Source organism: Elgaria multicarinata, chromosome 14 (assembly GCF_023053635.1).
Source record: "Elgaria multicarinata webbii isolate HBS135686 ecotype San Diego chromosome 14, rElgMul1.1.pri, whole genome shotgun sequence".
In the NCBI taxonomy this organism is placed as follows: domain Eukaryota; kingdom Metazoa; phylum Chordata; class Lepidosauria; order Squamata; family Anguidae; genus Elgaria; species Elgaria multicarinata.
Window position 1 is genome coordinate 30,916,720 of NC_086184.1, and position 25,116 is coordinate 30,941,835.

Sequence of the window (25,116 nt, forward strand, 5' to 3'; positions counted from 1 at the left end):
AGACCTAGGTCCAAATCCTCACTTAGCCCCAGGGCCAAGAGTAGGCATGGTCAGCCATCTGCCAAGGACCCACACCCCAGCAGGCGCCCACTGGCAAGAGCCCCCTGGACCTGCTCCACCTCTTCACCATGGCAACCTGCTTCTTCACCTACATCTCACAACGGTGGTGGTGGTGGTGAGAAGACGAACCAGGAGATGCCACCGCTTGCTTGCTCCCTGGCTCTCTGCCTATCAAGCAAGGAGGTGGGAAAGAGGAGGAGATGCAAGAGCAGCCAGTGACAATGGAGGGAAGGAAGTAGACTGAGTGACAGAGGGGGCACGCTGAGGGCGTCTCTCTCAAGGACCTTCCAAAACTTGGCGCCGACACTACTCACCTCCAAAGCTTCCTGGGCAAAGTTAGGCCAAGCGCTCCCTCCTCAGCCTGGCCTATCTCACAGGACTGTGGTGAGACTTCAGAAAGGAAAACATTCATCACCACCCCTCTGAATTTCTTAGAGGAAGAACAGGAGGAAAAATGTAATTAGAAATAAACCAAACAGAGACTCTGTAAATGGCAGTGAAAGTTTAGGCAGGCTTTGACAGACACGAGACTTTTCAGGGTGGTGACACTGGAGGCGGGATTTCATCCCACCCACCCCCATCACGATCCAACAGGCTCTGTCTGCAGGTCTACCAAAATCTTCTCACCCAGCCTTATCCAACCTGGTGCCCTCCAGAGTACAACTCAAATCATTCCCAGACAGCCCAACACATTTGGAGGGCATTTGGTTTGGGGAAGCCTGCTCTACCCCTTTCCTTGGGGGATTCCACACGTCGTACTGAGGGTGCTTCCATGCGCCCCCAGTGCGGCCCCAAAGCAATCGTGTAACTTGCCTGGAGAAGAGACGAGGAAGGGGCGTCCTTGCCGCCGCCGCCACCCACCTACCTCCTCGCTCTCCGACCCAGCCGGCGAGGAGTCCGCTCTCCACCCCGCCTTCTTCCGCCGAGCTCTCCGACCCGGCCGGCGAGGAGGTAGGTGGGTGGCGGCGGCGGCAGCGGCGGCAAGGATGCCTCTTCCTCGTCTCTTCTCCAGGCAATTTACACGATCGCTTTGGGGCCGCCCTGGGGGCGCATGGAAGCGCCCTCAGTACGACGTGTAGAATCTGCCCAGATCCACCAAAAATTCACCAGATGCCACCCCACTTCCCCAACAAGTCAAAACCTTCTCTAGGCCTCAGCCATTGACCAACCTGTGCTTCTACAGAGAGACCAGTTTTTTAAAAAATAAAAAATCAGAAATTGGCAAACCCAAGTTCCTTCAGCCTGGCTTTTGTTTCAAATGCACCATTTAGGGAGGGGACAGTGCCCCCCCCCCAATTATATGGAGATCGTCCTGTTCAATAGTTCTATATACTGTTATGCTTGTTATGAGCAATGGGTGAGTGTATGGCGCATGCACAACAGAGACTGAAATACCTTTACTTAGAGAAAGCAGAATGGATGGAAATGGGTGAGCTGCCCTCTCAGGTTGACCTTGCATAACGTTGCAGTGCATCCACATCTTCTAATGGGACATCTCCTGTTCAGGACTGCAGTTTGGAATTGCACCTAACGTGCATTGGCTACTGAGCATTCTCAGTCCTCATTGGGTTGAGATTTCTTTTGAGTGTGTGTGTGTGTGTGTGTGTGTGTGTGTGGTGGTGGTGGGGTTGTCTCTTAGCTCCCACACACCCCAGCAGGCTCAGGAAGTGCCCCCACCACCACTTCCCGAACATGCCAATATTTTGCTTTATTTCATGAGAGTGACTTTTTTCCATGATGCTGCAAGATATATATGATAGATACTTGTGGGGAGAGGTGGGGGCTCCTCAAAATTATATTTTCTACTGCAACTTGGCTTTGTTATAGGGTGGGGGCACCCACACCATTTCATAACATTTGTTGTGAATCTTCAAACCATTCCGCCTGGGGTTACTTTCCTTCCTACAGCCATGGAAGTATTAAATAATATATTGACGTTGAGAGTGTGAAGCAGGTAGGATAAGGACAGCCGAAAGGATAATGGTTGAAAGCATAATTACAGCAGGGGGGCGGGGGAAATCAACACTCTAAACAAGAAAATGTGTAACGTAAACACCAATATAAGGAGTTTGAGCCAACGGAGAGCCTGAGAAAATGATGAGTTTTACCCTCCAATTAATCTCCGCAACAATCCATTCCAGACCGAGCTCTATAAACCCAATAATGGGAATCCACAGCCCATAATAACCACTTAATTGCCTACGGCTGGAGGTGAGTCAGATGCTTTTTGAGCAAAGGAAACTGGCTATAAGACAGCTGTCCCCAGCTCAGTGCCTTCCAGATGTGTTGGAGTACAATTCCAAGCATCCCCGGCCAGCACAGTCAATGGCCTCACTGGCTGGGGTTGATGGGAGTGGTAGTCCAACATGTCTGTTGAGGTAGAACTTTTCGGCTTCCAATGGAGGAAGGCACATTTGACTTTCCTAATAGATTCCAAAGAGAGGGCCACATTGCAAGGACAAATATTATTATTATTATTATTATTATTATTATTATTATTATTATTATTATTATTATTTAGAATATTTATATACCGCTCCCCATTGAAAAATTTCGGAGTGGTGTACAAGATAAAATGAAAATAAAAACAGAATAAAACAGTTAAAACAAAATTTACATGCAATGTGACCAGCAGAAGCAACCCATGCAGTAATGTGACAATCATGCCATGTTTTAATGAAGCATTAGTCTCCAGCTGTGGGATTGGCACACTGTGTAATATTAAAACATCCACTCATATGAAATCACTCCCCAGGTCCCAAAGTCAAACTTAATTCACCACCACCACCACCACCACCACCACATGTGGCTGGGGGACAGGTGGTGGCAGATATGCCATTCATTCTTCCAGTACCTCCTTGTTGCTTCAAAACAAGTTTAACAAGGGCCCCAGTCAACACCTGCTTATCTCTAAGACAGCCCATTAAAGAAAATGATTAAAGCAAAGCATGCGATTAGCTAACGCCACAGCAAGTATGCGCTGCAACCAGAAGTTCACATATCATAGAGCCAGAGAGTTGGGAAGCCATCTCATGCAACTGTTTACCACAGAAGGACACCCAGAGGGCTACAGAAGACTAATCAAATATGGTCCATTGGTCAGTCAATTGACTGCCTATAATTAGACCATGCTCAAATGGGGTAAAATATCCCCTGCTGACAAGAATGCCCGTTTGTAAATGGCATCTGCCTTTGGGGTCACCTGATAACAATGAGGGTCCCTAGACAGAGTTTTAGGATGCCCACCTCAAATTTTGGCGTGGATGCAATCCTGCCCTGCAACCAATACCAGGTGAATAATCCTCTCCTCCCTTTCTCCCAATTAATCCTTCTGGCCATGTCTGGAACTGCAGGCAGGAACTGCACAGGAACAGGAAGGAACACAGGAGGAAACAGGAAGCAAACTCACACCAGCAGCCATCAGTGGCAGCAGTAGCACATGGCCAGTAGCCAAGACTTCTATGGAGTTCATTGAATTTGCTGTGGGGAAGGCAGGCCTCAGTGGGATCTGGCACAGTGCTCTGTGAAACTTTCAGGAAGATGCCGAAGTCTTCTAGATGACAAATCATTTTTGAAATTAGTATAATTATCTTTGGTCTTTGTTACTGTTGCCCGAGGACGACAGAACTGAAGGGAAACAAGCTAAGCCAGGGACTCGAGGCTTCTCACTTGTGTGGGATTGAGGTGTATTATTACGACCTATTAACATTCAATCAAAGTCAGGATATGAATCTTTTAAAGAAATAAGTGCTTTAAATTGGGGATGCTAAGCTGCTTTCAGACTGAAGCTCACAGAGGCTGCATTTCGGTAGTGGGCGGGGCCAAAGGCAAAGTGGGCGGGGCCAAAACTATCACACATACCAGGATGCTTTGGCTTAAGGCTCTTAACGCCAGTGACTAAAGCCATAGGGGAGGCATTTCAAACATGTTAAAAAGTCATCAAGTATTTAAAGCTCAGGCTCAAGGGCCAAATTCAGCCAGCCTGGCATCCCAGTCCAGCCCTCATAAGGACATCTGAAGAGCCCTGAGGTTGGATCAGACCAAGGGTCCATCTAGTCCAGAATGTTGTTCACACAGTGGCCACACAGTGGCCAACCAGCTGTCAAGAGGAATCCCACAAGCCAGGCATGAGTGCAGCAGCACCTTCCCAGCCCATGTTAAAATGGAGAGTTTGTAGTTGCGGGGAGGGGATGTAGCTGTTCCCAGACCGTTCTGCATACAGCTATCTGTGGAGCTTTATGGAGATCAAAGGAAGGACTTCGTCACACAGTGCATAGTGAAACTATGGAATTCGCTACCACAAGTCATAGTGATGACCACCAATTTGAACAAATTCCTGGAGGAGAAGGCTATAAATGGCTACTAGTCCTGATGGCTATGTGCTACCTCCAGTTGCCAGGGAACATGGGCGGGAGGGTGCTGTTGCACTCATGCCTGGCTTGTGGGATTCCTGTCGACAGCTGGTTGGCCACTGTGTGAACAACATTCTGGACTAGATGGACCCTTGGTCTGATCCAGCCTCAGGGCTCTTCAGATGTCCTTATGAGGGCTGGACTGGGATGCCAGGCTGGCTGAATTTGGCCCTTGAGCCTGAGCTTTAAATACTTGATTACTTTTGAACATATTTGACCAGTATTTGATTAGTCAGTTGATCACATTTTTAACTGATCAAACGCTAACCATAATGGCGAAGTTGACCATTTGCTGGAGCCAAAATACTGTCAGTGTCCCCGCCATCTCCTTTCACAGCCTCAGTGGTAGCACCATTCTCACTTCACACGCAGTACTAAAAAAGCCAAGAAGTGTCTGCACTGGATAATTCCCAGTTTGCAAAGTAAGTGCCCTGTTTTTATCCCGATGAAGGGGCCCTGCCCATGCCCCGCCCCACCCCGCCATCACTCAAACCCTAGTGTTCTCTTTTGCTGAAGCAGGAAGATGCCAAAAGGCTACCTCCAACCTCAGCATAATCATGGGTATCTATTTCTGTATTTATTTACAACATTTATATACTACCTTTCAGCCAAGGCACTCAAGGTGGTCTGTAATTTCAAAGCCAAACCCAGTGGTTTGCCATCTCAAGATGCATCATACAAAAGAAATAAGGAGCGGGCTGTGAAGAGGAGCACAGGTGTGTTCAGGTTTCAAAACTTTCTCACTGATGCATAATGACTTTATATAATGACCAGGTGGAATGGGCCCTGGAGGGAACAGTTCTGGGAAGGGAGGAACTAAGCATCAGTTGGGTTGAGTTGGTGGAAGGTGCCACAATGCCTTTCATCTCTTTGTGGGTGTAGCCAGATGGAATGGCTGGCAAGAGTATATGTTATGCTGGAATCCTGGTCACTGATGCCACTAATGAGTGTTGTGTAGGCTGCAGGATTGGCTAAAAGAAAGTTGTGCTAGTGGTTAGCTATGGTGGGAAAAATCATTGCTTACTTGGCAGGGAGCAAGGAGGCCATGACAACTCCTGATCCTCCTTCTCACCACTATCACCATTGTCTGGGCCAGACAAGAGGCCTTCAAGAGGCAGCTGGGCAGCCATCTGCCAGGGTTGCTTTAAGGTGGATTCCTGCATTGAGCAGGGGGTTGGACTTGATGGGCTTATAGGCCCCTCCCAACTCTACTATTCTATGACTCTATGATTGCAGTGGTGAAGAGGAGGAACAAGTTCAGGGGGCTTTTGTCAGTGGGCCCCTGCTGTGATGTGGGCCCTCAGCAGGAGCCCAGTGATGCCTACCCTGGCAATAACAGGGACAGCAGTTCTTTCAGCAGTGGAATGGCCCTGCTCTCTCTTTTATCCCCTGCCATACAGCCTGCTGGAATGGAAGCACCATTTCTTTTTTTATTTAAAACATGCCTTGGCCGCCTTTCAGGGCAGAAGTCCTCACAAGGCGGCTTACAACATGGCCACTCACAAAACACCCATTTCCCAATTTTCCACTCCAACACCCATTTCAAAGCAAAGTGATGTGGTTCAATGAGAAGTAACTTGGCCAGAGGGGAAAGTTTAGACTCCCTCTGCCCATTAGTCCCAATTCTGCTCAGCTGCCAGTTATTATGTACATCGGGGGGGGGGGGGTCTCCAACATGGTACACATGTGCACCAATGTGCCTGCCCCTCTGTGATTACCAGGCTCAGTGCTCCTCCTGGTTTTTATTTTATATCTTAGCTTTTTTTCCTTTCTTTTTTTTAAATTCGCTGTTTATATTGGGAGATTGCCATGCTGTAAAGTTCTGCCCCTCCCCCCACTGGACTTTTTATTTGGGTTCAAAGGAGTGGTTTTGTATCTGCCTTCTGGGAAATAACTAATTTGTACCTGCCCCTGCCCACTATGGTAGACATTTTCTGAACAGGCATGTCATTGGAAACAAATGTCATTTTGTGAGAGTGCCCACCACACTTTCAAAATTCCAAATGAACCCACTGACTCAAAAGATACACACACACACACAGAGAGAGAGAGAGAGAGAGAGAGAGAGAGAGACAGAGAGAGAGAGAGAGAATGCGCATCTTAATTTCATTATGCAAAACATTAGAGAGATGGAAATTAGTACCACAGGCCAGTTAAAGTAACTGGGTTTTCTTCTTGTATTTCCAAAAAGAAGTCCTCTATAGCTTCTCTAACCCAAGCTGGTGCTATATAATCTGAGACCTTCTCCCCAGTACTCAGGCTTCCTCCAGCATCGTTTGAGACTGAACCGCACTGCAAACAGAATTTACCTTCCCTCCCTGAAAATCGGAGATCCCATCTGAGAAAGAATACTGTGAAACTTGAAAGATTGTATGGCACATTGCAAACCTTGGGCTCATCTACACCAAGCAGGATATTCCACTATGATAGGGTGACCATATTTGGGAAACCAAAAAAGAGGACACCTAGTGTGTGTGCGGAGAAGCAGCTTTCTTAGTCCTGCAGAAAGTACGTTATTCCCCCGCCACCTTAAAGAACCCGATTGGAGTGGAGGAGGGGAAAGGATTTCATTCTGCACCACCACCCACTCCAATTGGGGCCTTTTCTATAATGTCCACGAATAGGGTGACCACATGAAAAGGAGGACAGGGCTCCTGTACCTTTAACTGTAATGTAGGAAAGGGAATTTCAGCAGGTGTCAATTGAAGAGGGTGAAATTCCCTCTCCATCACAAGAGTTAAAGCTGCAGAAGCCCTGCCCTCTTTTGTATCTGGCCACTCTACTATAGCTAGTGTAGCTTTAACTGTTGTGATGAAGAGGGAATTTCACTCACTTCAATTGACACCTGCTGAAATTCCCTTTCCTACATTACTGTTAAAGATACAGGAGCCCTGTCCTCCTTTTCATATGGTCACCCTATCCACGAATGACCCACTTTCCCCTTAAAGACCTCAATTGGAGCTCGGGGTGGGGGAATGATGTGCCTCAAGAAAGCATGTCATTCCCTCCTGCCATGCTAATGACAGCCTTAAAGAAGAAGGTGTGTCATTCCAGGACATTATTGAAAATTATAGAAATCCCCCCTGACACCATGGAAAGAACAAAAACCAGGACAAATCCGGGGAAATCCTGACAGTTGGTCACCCTACACTATGAAAGTGGTATGAAAACGGTATATAAAAAGCAGGAGCCACACTACTGCTTTATAGTGGTATTGAAGTGGACTGACAACTGTTGGGACCCGTGACACATGCCATATACCACTTTTATATCACTTTCATAAAGTTATATCCTGCTTGGTGTGGATGTGTCATGGGCTCCAACAGTTGTCAGTGCACTTCAGTACCACTATAAAGCAGTAGTGTAGATCCTGCAGTGCCCTTCAATACCGCTATAAAGCAGTAGTGTGGCTCCTGGCTTTTATATACCGCTTTCATACCACTTTGATAATGGAATGTCCTATTTGGTGTTGGTGAGGAAGCCAAACAAGCCAGAGGCAAAAGGGATGAAAACAGAAATGTAGTTATTACGTTTTAAACTTTGTAAGGCCGCCTTGAGGCCCAGCATTGGGCAAAAATTTTAATATTTTATTTTAAAATTACCAATGCGTTTCGGACCATAAAGTCCTTCGTCAGGGTAATTCGGAACAAAAAAAGCTATCAATTCTCTCGTGGACCCGCGGTCTCCTACACCTATAGTGCGAAACGTGTTGGTATTTTTTAAAATAAAATACCACATCTCCGTTTTTACCCCCTTTCTTCTGGCTTGTTTGGCTTCCTTCTTGGGGTTCCTTCCTTTTTTGGCTGGTTTAGACCAGCCCCTTGTTTGCTCTTGATGAAAGTGTTCTTGTTTGTTTGTTTGTTTGTTTGTTTATTTATTTATTATCAGTGTCTTTGGATTTTGTTGGAGATCCAATATATCTAACCACAAAGGATGGCTGCACAAGAACATGTTAGGAAAGAGATGCTATGAAAGAAAGGTGATGGTGGAGCTGCTGCGCTCTCTCTCTCTCTCTCTCTCTCTCTCTCTCTCTCTCGGCAAATCTGCCAAATTCTTTGTTGTCACTGTCCAGATGTGTTGTTAACTTGCTCTTTGCAAGCATCCCGACTTCCCCTGCTCCCTCAAACATCATTACAAGGTTCAGCTGGAGTTATAGGGGATGTGTCTTTCTGCCAAGCTATGTCCCAGCTCAGAAAGCCACAACAAACCCCATTAAATTATTCCATGGGGTTTGCACAACTTTGAGTGGTGCTTTCAGGAGTTCTGGCTTCCATACAAAAGTGAGAATCGTACCACTGTGTTTCACTGGTCTCCCCTTAAAATCCTCAGTGTTGTTTCTGGGTCCCCCCCCCCCCACTCCACACGATCAACCTGGTTCCCTAGAGCAGTCATCGACTCAAACCAGCATGGCACTAGGAAGGGGAAAGCTCAGGGATGCCCTGTTACATTCCCCCCCCCCAATACTGACACGATAACCAATCTATATAAGTACATTCTGTGATTTATAACCTGGGTGTTTGTTAGCTTACAAGTTGTTTACACTTGTTAACATAAGGATGGGTGAGATCAGAATTGGCTCTGAGTTTATGAACTTTCTTGACAAGAGTTTTTTTGGGAAAACCTCATCTGCCTTCTCAGAGAACTCTCCTGTCTCATAGGATTAGTGTGTGTGCGCGTGCACACACACACACACACACACACTGAGGGTGCCATGGGTGTGGACAGTTCTGTATTGCTTCTTTGGGACTATAGCTTGGCTTCCCCACCCCTTCACCCACCAGCCTCGGAGAAGTGCTGCCCAGGAATTCAACCGCCCCCTTCCCTGCAGCAGAGGGACGGCGATCACACAGCAACACCTTCGCAAGGTAACACCAAGATAATTGATATGCTCCAAAGAGAGGAAGAACTCGCCAGACCAAAGATTGCTCCGTCAGGTGAACTGGTCTTAAGTTAACAGCAGTCAAGGAAAAATTCATGGGGCGAAAAGCCACTGGCATTCAATAACGTATCTTCATTGCGCCTTCGGTGGTTGCCCCGTCTGCTGAATGCTCACAAGGCAGGCTCAGGAGGTTGAGTAACATTAGGAATGCTGTGGAAGAGAAAGCTGTGTAACTAGAAGAACTTCTGAGGGAAAAGGCTCTCTCTATTCATGATATGTATGTGTTAATTACATCCAAGGCATCCAAAGTGGAGTACATGGTTCTCTCATCCTCCATTTTATCCTCACAACTATCCTGTGGGGTCATAGAATCATAGACTCATAGAATAGCAGAGTTGGAAGGGGCCTACAAGGCCATCGAGTCCAACCCCCTGCTCAATGCAGGAATCCACCCTAGAGCATCCCTGACAGGTGGTTGTCCAGCTGCCTCTTGAAGGCCTCTAGAGTGGGAGATGCCCTCTCCATAGAAGTTTGCCTAGCACCTAACTGTGGTCTTTTCGGTGCCACGTTTTATTTCCCCAGTCTTTTCAGTCCTTCTGTTTGTTTGTAAACATGTGTTCTTGTGGTTTTAGATCTTTTCCTGCTGGTGATTTTTACCCTGCCTTTATTCTCTTTTGAAGGTTTTATATCAGCTCATTTCAGACAATGCATTTCTCTACACAGTTCAAAAACTCCACTCAACAGTGTAGTTTTTAGGAGGTACTCCCACACAACATGTTCTAAGTCCACCATTGTGTGACTGTAGGCTCCCGTGGAGTTGAGTAAAAGGTAACGTGATGTTTGATTGACAGTTCCTCCACCCTCTCTTCTCCCCCAGTCCTCCTGATGGTATCCCATCAGCCACTACTTAAAGGGGGAAAAACCCAATCCCGATGGCTGTCCTAGAGTGGCACCCGCTCCTTTTGCCTCTCTTGCCAGAGAACTCTGTAGCCAGTGGGAAAAGTCAACGCAACGCAAGGTGCAGAACTTCAGGTCTGGGGACCTATTCTGGTCCTCCTGGAGTCTCGATCTGGGCCTCTGGAGATCTCCAGAAGGCCACACGCCCCTTTGCCCAACTGCTGGGTTTTTTTTGGGGGGGGGGGTGTTTTCCTGGCTTTTTGTACATGTGGTTTTGCCCCCATTTAGAAATATTGAAATCTTTCTCCTAATGTTTAGTTACTGGCGGTAAGATCTTTAAACTAAAATATGCTGGTGTTTTTGGCCACACTTTTTTTGCCTTTGGCCCCACGCACTGCTGGAATGTGGCCCCTGAGAAGCACTCTGAAATTGGATGTGGTCCTCAGGCCAATAGAGATTCAACAGCCCTGACTTTCCTGCATCTTTGAGAGGAATCACATCCTCCTCCTTAATGCTGTTGAGGATACAGCTGTCCCACTCACTGAACTAATTTTATCCCTAGTAGAGCATTATAGGCTGCCAAGTCCTAGTTTAGCCCAGTTTCTGCTGAAGCTAGTGGATAAAGAGAAGGGTTTCCTCCTTTCTTAAAACACAAGAACAACAATGGTAGAAGATGCAACTGAAAAAGAAAAGGAAGTTCTTCACACAGCATTTCATTCAGCTGCGGAATTTGCTAACACAACATGTGGTGACTGTCATTAGTTTAGATAGCTTTAAAATGAGGTTGGACACATTCATGGAGGACAAGGCTTCTAGCCATGGTGGCTATAAACTATTTCCAGGCATGTTTCTGTATACCAGTTGATGGGGACCACAAGTGGGAGGATGCTGTTGCCCTCATGTTCTGCTTGTGGGCTTCCCACAGGCATCTTGTAAGCCACTGTGGGAACAGAATGCCGGACGAGATAGGCCTCTGGTCTGATTGAGAAGGGGTTTTCTTATGTTCCCATTAGGGCTGTGCTCCGCTCCATTTCAGTTTCCCGAATCCGGAGCGGAGCGACCCGATCTGCCTCCGCCAAAGGTGGATCCGAATCGAGTCGAGGGAGCTGCAGATTGAGGCGAAGCGGTTCGCCTCCATCCGGAGATCCGGACGCAGGTAAGTGGAGGGGAGGGGGGCTCACCTGGTGCTGGCACCACAGTCTGTGCGGCGACGGCAGCGGGGCCAGGTAAGGGGGCAGGGGCGAGGGGGACTTACCTGCCTCCAGTGTGGTCCGGCAACGGCTTCAACTGAGGCCCAGGCTGGAAGCAGGCTGCTGCCTCTTCCGGCTTGAAGTCTGAGCCTCAGTTGAAGCCGGCGCCGGACTGTGATGGACACAGGTAAGTGGGGGGAGGAGCACTTACCTGGCTCCGCCGCCGCCACAGTCCATGCGGCGCTGGCAGCAAAGCCAGGTAAGGGGGCAAGGGGGAGGAGGGCTTACCTGTGTTCATCGCGGTCTGGCGCCGGCTTCAACTGAGGCCCAGGTTTCAAGCCAGAAGAGGCCTCTTCCGGCTTGAGGCCTGGGCCTCAGTTGAAGCCAGCGCCGGACCACAATGGACACAGGTAAGTGGTCGGCTTACCTGGCGGCAGCGCTGTTTGTGCAGCGACGGATGGAGCCAGGTAAGGGGGAGGGGGCTTATTTGGCCCCCATTTTGTCCCCCCTTCCCCACTTACCTGCCTCCGCTGTCCACTGCGGAGGCAAGTAAGTGAGGAAGGGGGACAAAATCTCAATCTGACCCTCCGGATCTCGCTCCGCAGAGTGGAGTAGGGTCGGGTCGGATTGACCTGAAGCGGTTCGGGGGGTCCGTGCACAGCCCTAGTTCTCATCCATTTTGTCAATGTTTATTTTGACAAATAACTTATCCACTTTGGCACACAAAGTGCCAACAGCCCTTGTCTTCCATGTTCTTTCACAGGTTGAGGGGAGAATACTGACTAACTTTGTCACCCCTGTAGCAAAATCGCTCCTTCTTTTGAATCTCCTTGGACAAAAGCAGTGGTGCAAAAAGTCACCTCAGTAGGGCTTTCGCCCTCCCACTTAGACAGAGAAAGTGACAAATTGACCGTTCAACAGAGATTACTGGACATAGACTACCAGGAGCTCCAGGGAGCTCAATGGGGACCATATTCCACTCAGTCATTGTGTCTACCAGGCCATACCTGCAAAGATGGAATCCCATACTTAGGATGGCTAACTAGCCCTAAATATAGGAAGGCATTCTCCTTAGCAAGGTTCAATGTTCTCAACTCCAAGCTATTAGAGGGCAGATTCAGGAAAATCCCAATGAATAATAGATACTGCCCCTGTAATAACGCTGAGGTGGAGTCATAGAATCATAGAATAGCGGAATTGGAAGGGGCCTACAAGGCCATTGAGTCCAACCCCCTGCTCAATGCAGGAATCCACCCTAAAGCATCCCTGACAGGTGGTTGTCCAGCTGCCTCTTGAATGCCTCGAGTGTGGGAGAGCCCACAACCTCCCTAGGTCATTGGTTCCATTGTCGTACTGCTCTAACAGTCAGGAAGTTTTTCCTGATGTCCAACTGGAATCTGGCTTCCTTTAACTTGAGCCCGTTATTCCGTGTCCTGCACTCTGGGAGGATCGAGAAGAGATCCTGGCCCTCCTCTGTGTGACAACCTTTCAAGTACTTGAAGAGTGCTATCATGGCTCCCCTCAATCTTCTCTTCTCCAGGCTAAACATGCCCAGTCCATCTCACATGTTTTATTCTACTGCAGTGACTATCAAGAGGCCAGGAAAGACCTAATATGTCCTATTATACAGTGTTTCCCTGGCCACTCTCCTGAGTCTCCTATGATTATTTTACTCCAGGGCACCAATAAGCCTATTACTGAGCAGGTGGCCAAATTTCTGAATCTGGCTATTCTCGTTAGAGCATTCATGGATGTTTGATCATTTCTTTAAATCTACTGATTAGCATTTGTACAGATTTTTTATCCTTTCTTTTTATCATCATGTATTTTTATTAACGTGTGTGCCTACATGCTATAATAATGGTCTGTTGACTGTAAATAATGATTGACTGATTGATGTTGGTATGAATGTATTTTGGTAGGCCCAGTTTCTGAAGGATTTCTGTATAGTTTTTTGATGTGATGCCAGTGACTGATGTGACTAATAGAATAATTGTGACCTTTTCCTGTTGCTGTAGTTCTTTAACTTCCATAGCCAGTGGTGTCTATTTTTTCTCTTTTCTTGTTCTTTTTCTACAATGTTTTTGTCATTAGGTATTGCTATACCAATGAGGTATGTGTATTTTTCTTTTTTGTCTATAACTGTTATGTCTGGTCAATTGCAAGGTATTGTCTGGTCTGTATGAATTGTTCTGCCCCAGTATATTTTATGATCTGCATTTTCCAAGATTGTTTTGGGAAAATATGTTTAGTATGGTTGTTGTTGTTGTTGTTGTTGTTGTTGTTGTTGTTGTTGTTGTTAACATTGGAAGATCATAAAATCATAGAATAGTGGAGTTGGAAGGGGCCTAGAAGGCCATTGAGTCCAACCCCATGACAGATAGTTGTCCAGCTGCTTCTAGAGTGTCCCTAGTGTGGGAGAGCCCATGACCTCCCTAGGTCATTGGTTCCATTGTCATACTGCTCTTACAGTCAGGAAGTTTTTCCTGATGTCCAGCCGGAATCTGGCTCTCTGTAACTTGAGCCCATTAGTCCATGTCCTACACTCTGGGATGATCAAGAAGAGACGTGGGCCCACCTCTGTGTGACGACTTTTCAAGTATTTGAAGAGTGCTATCATGTCTACCCTCAGCCTTCTCTTCTCAAGGCTAAACGTGACCAGTTCTTTCAGTCTCTCTTCATAGGGCTTTGTTTCCAGACCCCTGATCATCCTCGTTGCCCTCCTCTGAACACACTCCAGCTTGTCTAGATCGAACTGTGGTGCCTAGAATTGACGCAGTACTGAAGATGAGGCCTAACCTGTACTGAATAGAGGAGAACCAGTAGCTCATGTGATTTGGAAGCTATACTTCTATTAATGCAGCCCAAAACAGCATTTGCTTTTTTGCAGCCACATCACACTGTTTGCTCATATTCAACTTGTGATCTACAACAATTCCAAGATTCTTCTCATTTGTAGTATTGCTGAGCCAAGTATCCCCCATCTTGTAACTGTGCATTTGGTTTCTTTTTCCTAGGGCATTTCTTTTTCCTTGGCATTTATCCCTATTAAATTTCATTCTGTTGTTTTCAGCCAATCAAGAAAACTTAGAAGTTTGTTTCTGACTTCCAGGGTATTAGCTATCCCACCCAATTTTGTGTCATCTACAAATGTCCACAGCATTCCCATAGTCCACAAGGGAGGTTGCATGATCAAAGAATAAGATCAGATTTGTCTGGTAGGGTGCCTAACACTGAGTGAGACCCTTGGTCCATCTAACCTAGCAGCTCTCCGGGGATTTCTGGCAGTATTCTTTCCTAACTGTACCTGGAGTTGCTAAGGATTGAATCTAGGAACATCTGTATGTGAAGCTCTGTCGCTGAGCTATGGCCCCTACCTTAAATGTAAGTGTCAGTTCTCAACACAAAAACCTCTGACACACACAAATACAGAAATCCATAATTAATATAAGAGAACAATATCAATATCAACCATCATCAGCATAATAACTCTCCAATATGAAAAGTGCTAATCCACAATACAGAAAACCTCCCTCCCACACACACTTCGCAGCCTAGAATGACCACCACAAAAGCAGCTCAAAATTGGGCCATAACTATGTCCAAATGCCTGGGGAAAATAACTGTGTCTTTGCCTGATGGTTCAAAGATGAGAGTGTCAGTACCAGGCAAGCTTCCTTTGGGAGAGCATTCCATGGTGACATAAAAATGCCCATTCTCAAACTGTCTCCTCCAGCCCAACTCCTCTCAGAGAGGGCCCATAGAGAAAGGCCTCTAAAGGACATGCAGAGAGTGTTCAGAGGAGGGCAACCAGGTGATCAGGGGTCTGGAAACAAAGCCCTATGAAGAGAGACTGAAAGAACTGGGCATGTTTAGCCTGGAGAAGAGAAGATTGAGGGGAGACATGATAGCAGTCTTCAAATACTTAAAAGGTTGTCACACAGAGGAGGGCCAGGATCTCTTCTCAATCCTCCCAGAGTGCAGGACACGGAATAATGGGCTCAAGTTAAAGGAAGCCAGATTCCAGCTGGACATCAGGAAAAACTTCCTGACTGTTAGAGCAGTACGACAATGTAACCAGTTACCTAGGGAGGTTGTGGGCTCTCCCACACTAGAGGCCTTCAAGAGGCAGCTGGACAACCCTCTGTCAGGGATGCTTTAGGGTGGAATCCTGCTTTGAGCAGGGGGTTGGACACAATGGCTTTGTAGGCCCCTTCCAACTCTGCTATTCTATGATTCTATGATTCTATGACTGGCAGCCTTCTGCAGGGAGAGCCCTTGGGACTATGAGGCTTGACTGCTGCAGTGCTTGCTATACAGGGGCTGCTCTGGATGACACCTTCTCTCAATAAGGAAGAGGCACAAAGTTTTCACCACATGCTGGAACCATCCATCACCGTTTTCATTCAATTTCTGGGTTTCTTTCAACAACAACAAAAAGAGAAAAGAGAGAGGTACCTCTTTCAAGAATCGCAAGAATGTTGCACAATTGGAGCATGTGAAATCTTGCATTATGGTTCTATCTGACCACTGTGTCTCTCCATTTTTCTTTGCCATCAAAATTTATTTCATAGAATATTAATTTCATAGAATAAATAAATAAATCATCGCCATGAGCATTATCATCATATAATCTGCAACATTACAGCTAGGCAATGGGTGCAAAACTGAAATTTATTCTGAATTTTTTACATTTGTAAAAAGCAATGCTTGAACTTTCAGGAGGAGGAGGTCTGCAACCAGGACCAAGTGGGATGAAGGAAGTGAAAGGAATTTTGAAACCAGAAGAACAAGCCCTATGAGGCTGACCAGGCTCTGAAAGGATGAGGGCCAACAAACTACGCTCACCTCCTGCTTCTCAAAGAGGCCAACCAGATGACTTTGGGAAGCCCAGGAGCAAAGGCCTGAAGGCGGTGGCACCTCAGTGGCAATGAGGCAGTAGAATCAGGGCTTGCAGGGACAGGGCACCAGGACCTTTTTTGTTAGCAGGAATGACGGCATCTGCCAACCCACTCAGGCTTCCCTATGCCCTCTGAGCTTAGCTGTAATCCTTACAGCAGCTGTGAGGAATATGGATTTTCCCAGCAACAAGTTATTTTGCAAAGTATTTTGGGATGGCCTGGTCTTGAATGAGCAGTTAAGACAACCCAACAGCTTTGCAAACATCCTGCTCCTGGTGGTGGGTGGTGGTGGCTAGAACTGCTTCGTAGATATGGAATAACAAAGCTGCCTGCAGTTTTGGACTCTCCTTGAGCACCTGTACTTTCAAAGCCGACTATGATACCACTGCCCTAGCAACGGCCGTTCCGTTAGGGTGACCAACTGTCAGGATTTCCCCGGATTTGTCCTGGTTTTTGTTCTTTCCATGGTGTCAGGGGGGATTTTCTATAATTTTCAATAATGTCCTGGAATGACACACCTTCCTCTTTAAGGCTGCCATTAGCATGGCAGGAGGGAGTGACATGCTTTCTTGAGGCACATCATTCCCCCACCCCAAGCTCCAATTGAGGTCTTAAAGGGGAAAGTGGGTCATTCGTGGACGTTATAGAAAAGGCCCCAATTGGAGTGGATGGTGGGGGTGCAGAATGAAATCCTTTCCCCTCCTCCACTCCAATCGGGTTCTTTAAGGTGGCGGGGGAATAATGTACTTTCTGCAGGACTCAGAAAGCTGCTTCCCCCCCACACACACACACACTAGGTGTCCTCTTTTTTGGTTTCCCAAATATGGTCACCCTACGTTCCGTGGTTTCTGAATTAGGGTGGCCATGTGTCCTCTTTTACAAAATAAGCTTTTTATTGGAACGGCTGCCAAAGGACTGCCTTCTGTTTGAAGGTGTCCTCTATTTGAAGTCTAGTCTAAAGTTTAAAGATAAAGAACGAGAAGGCAGAAGAGCAGCCAGGGGGTCTTGCAATTGCCTCTCCACTCTTAGCAGCACCTGGACAGCAACCTGAGCAGGCAAGATCTCAGCGGTCACCAGGGGGGATTCCACACGTCGTACTGAGGGTGCTTCCATGCGCCCCCAGTGCGCCCCCAAAGTGATCGTGTAGCTTGCCTGTTCGAAGAGACGAGGAAGAGGCGTCCTTGCCGCCGCCGCCACCCACCTACCTCCTCGCCGGCCGGGTCGGAGAGCTCGGCGGAAGAAGGTGGGGTGGACCCACCCCGCCTTCTTCCGCCGAGCTCTCCGACCCGGCCGGCGAGGAGGTAGGTGGGTGGCGGCAGCAAGGATGCCTCTTCCTCGTCTCTTCCAGGCAAGCTACATGATCGCTTTGGGGGCGCACTGGGGGCACATGGAAGCACCCTCAGTACAACGTGTGGAATCCCCCCTGGTGAGTCTCCCCCATGGTGCTGAGAGGGAGGGAGATGACAGGGTGAGAAAAAAGGGAGACAGAAAGAGAGAGAAAAGGGATGCCCGGCCCACTTGGAGGGGATGCTGCCCTCAACAGAAGAAAGTTTCCTGACCCTGGTGTTTAGACTTCCTGTGGTAGTGGTTAAAGTTGGAGTTCTCACAAAAGCAGCCCCAAGGGAAACAAAAGCAGGAAATTCTGCCCTGGTTTCTACAGAGGAAGAATCAATCTCCGATGTAGCGCTGACGCACTTTCTTTTGGGGTGGGTGGGGGGAATAGCAAGATGGTGGCAAGAGGTCTTGCAGACCACCTTTCTGTTTTTTTACTAGTGTCAATGAAAAATAGGCTCTTTAATTTTTATATATCAGTCTTTGTATGTATCAGGCTTTTTTGGAGGATAGGAATTTCCTGCTGTTTTATGTAGACTTATTCATCTAGATGTTTGTGATGTTTATTGTGATCGTTTTACCATCATTGTGTGGCTTTTTAATTTGGAAATGTCAGTAGTTGGTTGTTTATGGTATTGCTTTTGTTGGTTGCTTTTATTGTTGTTTTTAGGCCATAAGTGGCTTTGGCTGCAATTCAGAGATGTGACCAATAAATGTTCTATATAAAAAAGATAAACAGAACCTTCCATTGCCTCCATTACATTCAGCTCCTCACCCTTTTCCTGACTCAGATGGAAGTGTTAACTGAGCATTACTAGTAACATCGTGGTATTTATTTATTTATTTATTACATTTTTATACCACCCAATAGCAGAAGCTCTCTGGGCGGTTCACAAAAATTAAAACCATGAAAAGCATAAAAACACCCAACAAATTTAAAACACAAATACAAAATACAATATAAAAAGCACAACCAGAATGAAACCACACACCAAAAATTAATATAGGTTAAAATATGGGATTAAAACAGCAAAGTTTAAATTTAAGTTAAATTAGGTGTTAAAATACTGAGAAAATAAAAAGGCCTTCAGCTGGCGACAGAAAGAAAACAATGTAGGTGCCAAGCGAACCTCTCTGGGGAGCTCATTCCACAACCGGGGTGCCACAGCAGAGAAAGCCCTCCTCCTGGTAGCCACCTGCCTCACTTCCTTTGGCAGGGGCTCATGGAGAAGGACCCCTGTGGATGATCTTAAGGTCCAGGCAGGCACATATGGGAGGAGGCGTTCCTTCAAATAAACTGGCCCCAAACAGTTTAGGGCTTTAAACGGTTGGTGGAAAGTTGTGTGATGGGGGCAGGGGGAAGGAATTTCCCTATAGCAGAAGTGTTTCCTTGATGATAGATGTCTCCTCTATATCAGGTGCAACAAATGTGTAAATCATAATCTTAATCATTTCTCTGTATAAAATGCTTAGATAACGACATGTCAATGCGTGCCACACTGTAAGTTCTAAGCTATGAGAAGAACTTTGTACCCTGGAGGTTCTGAGCTATGAGAAGAACTTTGAGCTCCTAAGAAACAGGGTATATAAACACAGCTGGGAGTGGGGGAAGTGTCTGGGAGGGAGCGGTGGGGGCGGGAGCGGCAGCATTTGAAACTTATCATTGCCAAAGCGGTTTGCGTGGAGGCTTAAGGAAAGTCCTGTGAATCGGTGGGCAAGTGAATGGGGCGGGGGCAGCAGATGGGAGGGAGCAGGGTGGAGTGTTGAGAGCATTATGTGGCTGATCTAAACATGAAAACTACAAGGTGACAATGTTGGAGGGCTCCACCCCACACATACAGCTACGGCTCCTTCTATGAACAAGTGTCCAACTGATGAAGACTCGTCGAAACAGGAATTGTACTGGACACCTGTTTTATTTAGACACCTAGAATTATTTAGACACCCAGAGTTGTGAATGTTTATTTAGTCGCCCTGATTAGTGAATGTGTGTGGGGATACAATTCTATCCTTTTACTACAAAAACATTTTTCCCATATGCTGTTTGGTAATAGTTATTGAGACTTTAGTGCTGACACATTAGACACAATTATTGTGATTGTTTTCTTTATTTTCTATATAGTAGAGGCTTCTGCACCGTTGGATTTTTCTGGAGGGGTTTAAGGCGGTGTATCAGTAAGGAGAAAGTGTTTTGTATGCTTATTTACAAACTGTATATGTAAGAATACTGTATATATCACCCACATTTGTAATATATTGCATCTATCTTATATTTCACGTGTGAGTCTTTGTGGTTGAGTGCTCAGCACCCCAATTGTGTGTTTTTTTCTTTTGTATTTGGTCATGCTAGGCAGGGCTCCTGCAGCTTTAACCGTTGTGATGAACAGGGGATTTCAACAGAGCTGCATGCATACAAAGAACACGTGCTAAAATTCCCCTTTCAATACAATTTTTAAAGATACAGGAGCCCCCTGTCCTCCTTTTCATAGGGTCACCCTAGGTTCGAGTTTATAATGTAATCGATCAAAGTAACAATTACGACAACGTATAGAACAGGACATAAGAAGGGTCCTGCTGGTTCAGACTAAGTCCATCTAGTCCAGCATTCTCTTCACACAGTGGCCCACCAGCTGTCCCACAAGCAGGACATGAGTGCAACAGCACCCTCCCATCCATGGTCCCCAGCCACTGGTGTACATAGGCATTCTGCCTCTGATACTGGAGGTAGCATAGTGCCACTGGGACTAGCAGCCAGTGGTAGCCTTCTCCTGCTCCAGGAAACATCAGTTGCAGGTAGGAGAACAGCACCATTTAATGTTCTGCTATGTTAAAAAGGTCCTGTAAATAGAAAATCAGGGAAGCAGTGAAGGGGCTTAACAGGGCAAGTGTTGTTCTGGAAATCTTGTCCTCCGTTTCTGATTGTCACGTTTCCCTGAAACCACTGGCGCATCAGGATCAAAGCCATGGACCACAGCCCAGCCAGCAATCAAATGCTCTCGTTGGATCTTCAGGGTATCGCTCTACTGACACGTAAGTATAATCTGAGGCAGGTGGAGCATCAAACGTCTCAGTAATACCCTGTTTTCCCGAAAGTAAGACATCCCCCGAAAATAAGACCTAGCGCATCTTTGGGAGCAAAAATTAATATAAGACACTGTCTTATTTTCGGGAAAACAGGGTAGCTGGTGCTGTCAGGGCCAGACAAAGGAACACCCTGGTTTAAAACAGGACACATCTCGTGGGGGAAAACAAGGCATGGAAAAGTTGGCAACAAAAGAGGTGAGGTGAGGTAGCGGAGTCTGCCGGAGGACATTTGAACGAACAGGTTGCTCTTGATTCTGCTGCGGAAAATTGGCACGGGGACAGAGCCTGCCAGCGTTCGCACGACACTTCCGCACAATGAACACGACACAACAGCTTAGCGCTGCGGCAGCCAATGAAAGGATAATCCCCCGCAACTGAGCTTGAGCAGGGCCAGAATTCTGTTCCACATCTCTTCCAGCGATGTTGCAAATGTATTCCCCGGAATTTAAACGTCACTCTCTCCCAGCGCCCTCAGGACCAAACAAGATGTGGCACAGAGGCTCGTGTCCCCTGGCAGTTCCTTCTTCCTTTCTAATGAAACGCAGCCGTTGGGACACCGTTGCAGCATCTCAGCCCCCTGGGCCCAACCTGGCCTCCCTGGGGTCCAAATCCATCCCTTCCATGTTTTTCAAATGAATATTTATTCATTTTTATTTATTTATTACATTTTTATTTCGCCCAATAGCCGAAGCTCTACAACAACAACAGATTTATATCCCTCCCTTCCTCACAAGGACTCCCAAAGCAGCCCCCTTACCCTGGATTTACACCCTTTCCCAGATTTTGCAATGTTTCCCCCCATTCTAAAGTTTGATGTCCCCCTCCCAAAGTTTAATCACTGCTGCAAGAACTTTAAGCTAAAATATGTTGGCCTCTTTGGTATGCTGGCTCCATCCCTTTTGTCTGCAGCCTCCAAGAGCTCCCCTGAAATGGGATTTGGCCCTCAAGCTACTTCTTTGGGAGTAGAAGAGGGGAAAGCAATAAGGCTGTTTATGACTCATTACCCTCCTGCTGTGTGCCTGGAAATTGCCCCCTAGCCAGAGGTCACACTGCCTTTGCAGCGGTGGTTCAACTGGGCGATTTTAGACCCTGGACTTAGTTGTCTTACCCGGGTGGGGGCGTTAGATAGCCATGTGTGTTACCTGAGTTGTGAAGCACACAGTGAACATTTCTCCCGCCCCCTTTTCATGCTGTGCAATTGTTTCTACGCTCTCTATATGTTAGAGCAAAATAACTGCTTGCCAAAGCTGATGTAAAAATAGAATGTAATACTTTGGAGAGGAGGACTGGGCTCTGGCATCTTTAAAAGAGAATAGAAAAAGGAATTTCAGCAGGTGTCCTTTGTATGCATGCAGCACCTGGTGAAATTCCCTCTGCATCAGAACAGTTAAAACTGCAGGAGACCTGCCTGCTTTTGTATCTGGTCAAGAGGGCAGGGCTCCTGCAGCTTTAACTGATTTTGTTTTGTTTTTTGAAGATTTATAAAAATGTGATCCACCCTGTGGGAACCATGCTGGGGTCAGACGTCCCAACAATTGGTGGAGGCTGGTGGCTCTGATGTCAGTGGGGTGGTAAATCCACTCTGGGATTCAGTCAGAACCAGTCAGATCTCTAAAGGAGCTATCCGGGGTGCTCCTTTAGAGTCCTGACTGGTTTTGACTGGAAGCCGGAGCAAACTCATCTCCCCACTGGCATCGGAGCCTCCACGCTCCACTGATGACACCCCACCATGGACGTTTACCCATGGTAGGATGTCGTGTCATGTGAACCAGGTCAGAGATGAGTCATGGAATGTCTTCAGTCTTTTAATGAAAAATAATGGATATTACTCTTGTGCAGGAACTTGTCACCCTCGCCCATGTGCGCTGCATGTTGGTAGTAACCATTTCCAGAGACTGTAATATATAGAAATAGTCAAGGATGCGTTCTCTCAGGCTACCAGAGGGGGCAATAAAGACACTACACACTGTAGTAAAGAAGGTACTAGAAAGCTGAATAAAAAGGTGATGGTTGTGACAAAGGGCTCATCTACACCAAGCAGGGTATTCCACTATGAAAGTGGTATGAAAGTGGTATATAAGGGCAGGATCTACACTACTGCTTTATAGTGGTACTGAAGTGCACCGACAACTGTTGGGGCCCAGGAAACATCTACACCAAGTAGGATGTAACACTCTAAAAGAGGTATGAAAGCGGAATATGGTCTGTGTCATGGGCCCCAACAGTTGTCAGTGCACTTCAGTACATCTATAAAGAAGTAGTGTGGCTCCTGCCTTTTATATACCGCTTTCATAGTGGAATATCCTGCTTGGTGTAGATGAGCCCAAGGGCATGATTAGGTCAGCCTATTGGTGGAAGACCAGCGGCCATTTTATCAAAGCAAAATAGATTTGTTCAAGACTGAATTTTTGCATCCATACAAATCCTAACAACTGTCCTTCACTGTGAATACATCTGCCTTGCTGCGCTTCACCGTGGCTGCCACTTGTGCCAACGTTCCTCGTGAGGGAATTGTCCGAGGACCTCACAGAAGTGGATATCTCAATCATCTAGGTTTGATCTTTAACCACAGGCGGTGGGTAAAATTCATAGGTGATGCAGGCGCCTGTGTCACCCTCTGACCCACGACGACGTCAATGACATTGGCTGCAGCTGGGTCCAATGCAGGGTAAAACTTGACAGTGGTGGTCATGTTTGTTTAGTCGCCAGTCTGTTCCCTTCACAGATTAGGCATGTGGGCGTGGAGGGGGAGGAAGTGACCTAATGTTCACTTCAAGAAGAGGAGCATGGCTGAGGGCAACAGAACCCTCACCTACCCCCCTGCCTTACCTCTCCATGGTCCATCACTTCATGCATTTTTCTCTCAGCCTGGCTGATTCCCAGTGTTAAGGCCAGGCAGGGTGGGGCGTATGCGTGCCTGAAATGGTAGAAGTGGGGAGGTTAAGGCAGGGGTAGAGATGTGGGAGAAATCTGCAATAGATTCAAATGAGTCTGGATTTCTATGAATCCAAGCGACGGATTCCGCAGCCGTCCGGCTTTTTCTGAGTCTCATGGATTTGCGGATTGAGTTTTTACTTTACAGAATTCTACACAAATTTAGTCATACAAAAATGCAAAACATATGGGGCGGGGGGACTCCCTAAGCTAAAGTTTGAAAATGCAATTTGGGGGAGATTTGCGCATTTGTGCAAATGCTCATTTTCGGAAGTGTACATTTGCACAAGTGCGCAGCTTCCAATATGAATATGAGTTCAGGAAACTGCGAAAAATTCAAATTCCCTCAGTGAGCATATGATGGAATGAAAAACACCTGACATTTCACGAAACACAAGACAGAACAGATTTTAGAAAATCCATACATCCTTAAGCAGGAAAGGTTCAAGTCCATCACTCCTGCACCCCTTTAAGTATTAAAATCAGAATCTCTCACCTCCCAGTCTAGTCATGTGTCAAAACGAGGCAGACGCATGAGTAATTTAACATGGCTGTCACCATCTGACAAAGTTTGGCTTTCAGTTGACTCCTGGTTTTGATTGCTTTAATCCAAATGGTTCTAACTGAAAAAGAAAATGGGGGAGAGAGAATTACTCAGGAGCCAAGCACGTAAAGCTGGCAGCCATTTCCTGTAAAGCAAACATTTTAGGAAGGAGACCTCCAAAGTCATCTTCTATCAATTTTAACTTGAGTCCCAGCAGGCAGCATATGATGGCCCTCGGTCTTTCTTTTCACTCTCTCTCTGTGCATTTCAATTGGACCTACCAAAGGGATGAGAAAGAGAAATGGGTGAGGAGGGTAGAACCGGGCACTGTGGTCTGGTGCCGATGGTGCTGGGCAGGCAGAATCTGTAAACTTGCATTGTATTGAAGTTTTAATTACTGATTAACAAAGAGTAACTGGGCCTCTACCTTGACCTTTATTTTCCTTTGAGCAAACAGACCATTCCTGCCATTTGTAAACAGTCCAAGTTAGATACCCGCCACTCTGCCGCAGTGAAGCTTTCCCTCTGCCTCAAATAGAGTGGTCAGGTTTCCTACTTTACAGTTGACAGTCCTCTGTTTTGGACAGCTGGTAGAGGATAGTTCTCTATTTTAATGTGTCCTCTGTTTGAAGGGCTGTCCAGTCCAAGTCTGGTTTAAAGTAAAATAATAATAATTAAAAGAAAAGAAAAATATAAGGGGAGAGCATCAGGGGCCTTGGAGTTGTCCATCCACACTTAGCACCTGGGCAGGCACAAACTAGTCACCCGGTCACTCTTCTTCTCCACTATGGTGAGGTGTAGGGGGAGTCTACACCAGCCGTTTATTGCAGGACTGTATCGCAGTCATCCCTAACGGGGCACATGACGTCCGCCTGCTCCCGCG

The 25,116-nt window shown here is 46.7% G+C and overlaps 1 protein-coding gene and 1 long non-coding RNA gene across 2 annotated transcripts in view; one reads left to right on the forward strand and one right to left on the reverse strand.

The window, feature by feature from the left end:
- PDPR (pyruvate dehydrogenase phosphatase regulatory subunit) overlaps window positions 1–25,116 on the forward strand; it is a 473,013-nt gene that overhangs the window by 303,551 nt on the left and 144,346 nt on the right. The gene's annotated exons all lie outside the window — the stretch shown is intronic.
- On the reverse strand, window positions 21,520–24,583 carry LOC134408720 (uncharacterized). The gene is made up of 3 exons (XR_010026122.1): window positions 24,515–24,583; window positions 24,186–24,312; window positions 21,520–23,672 (listed from the first exon to the last, which is right to left on the reverse strand). It is a non-coding gene; the product is annotated as an uncharacterized LOC134408720 (long non-coding RNA).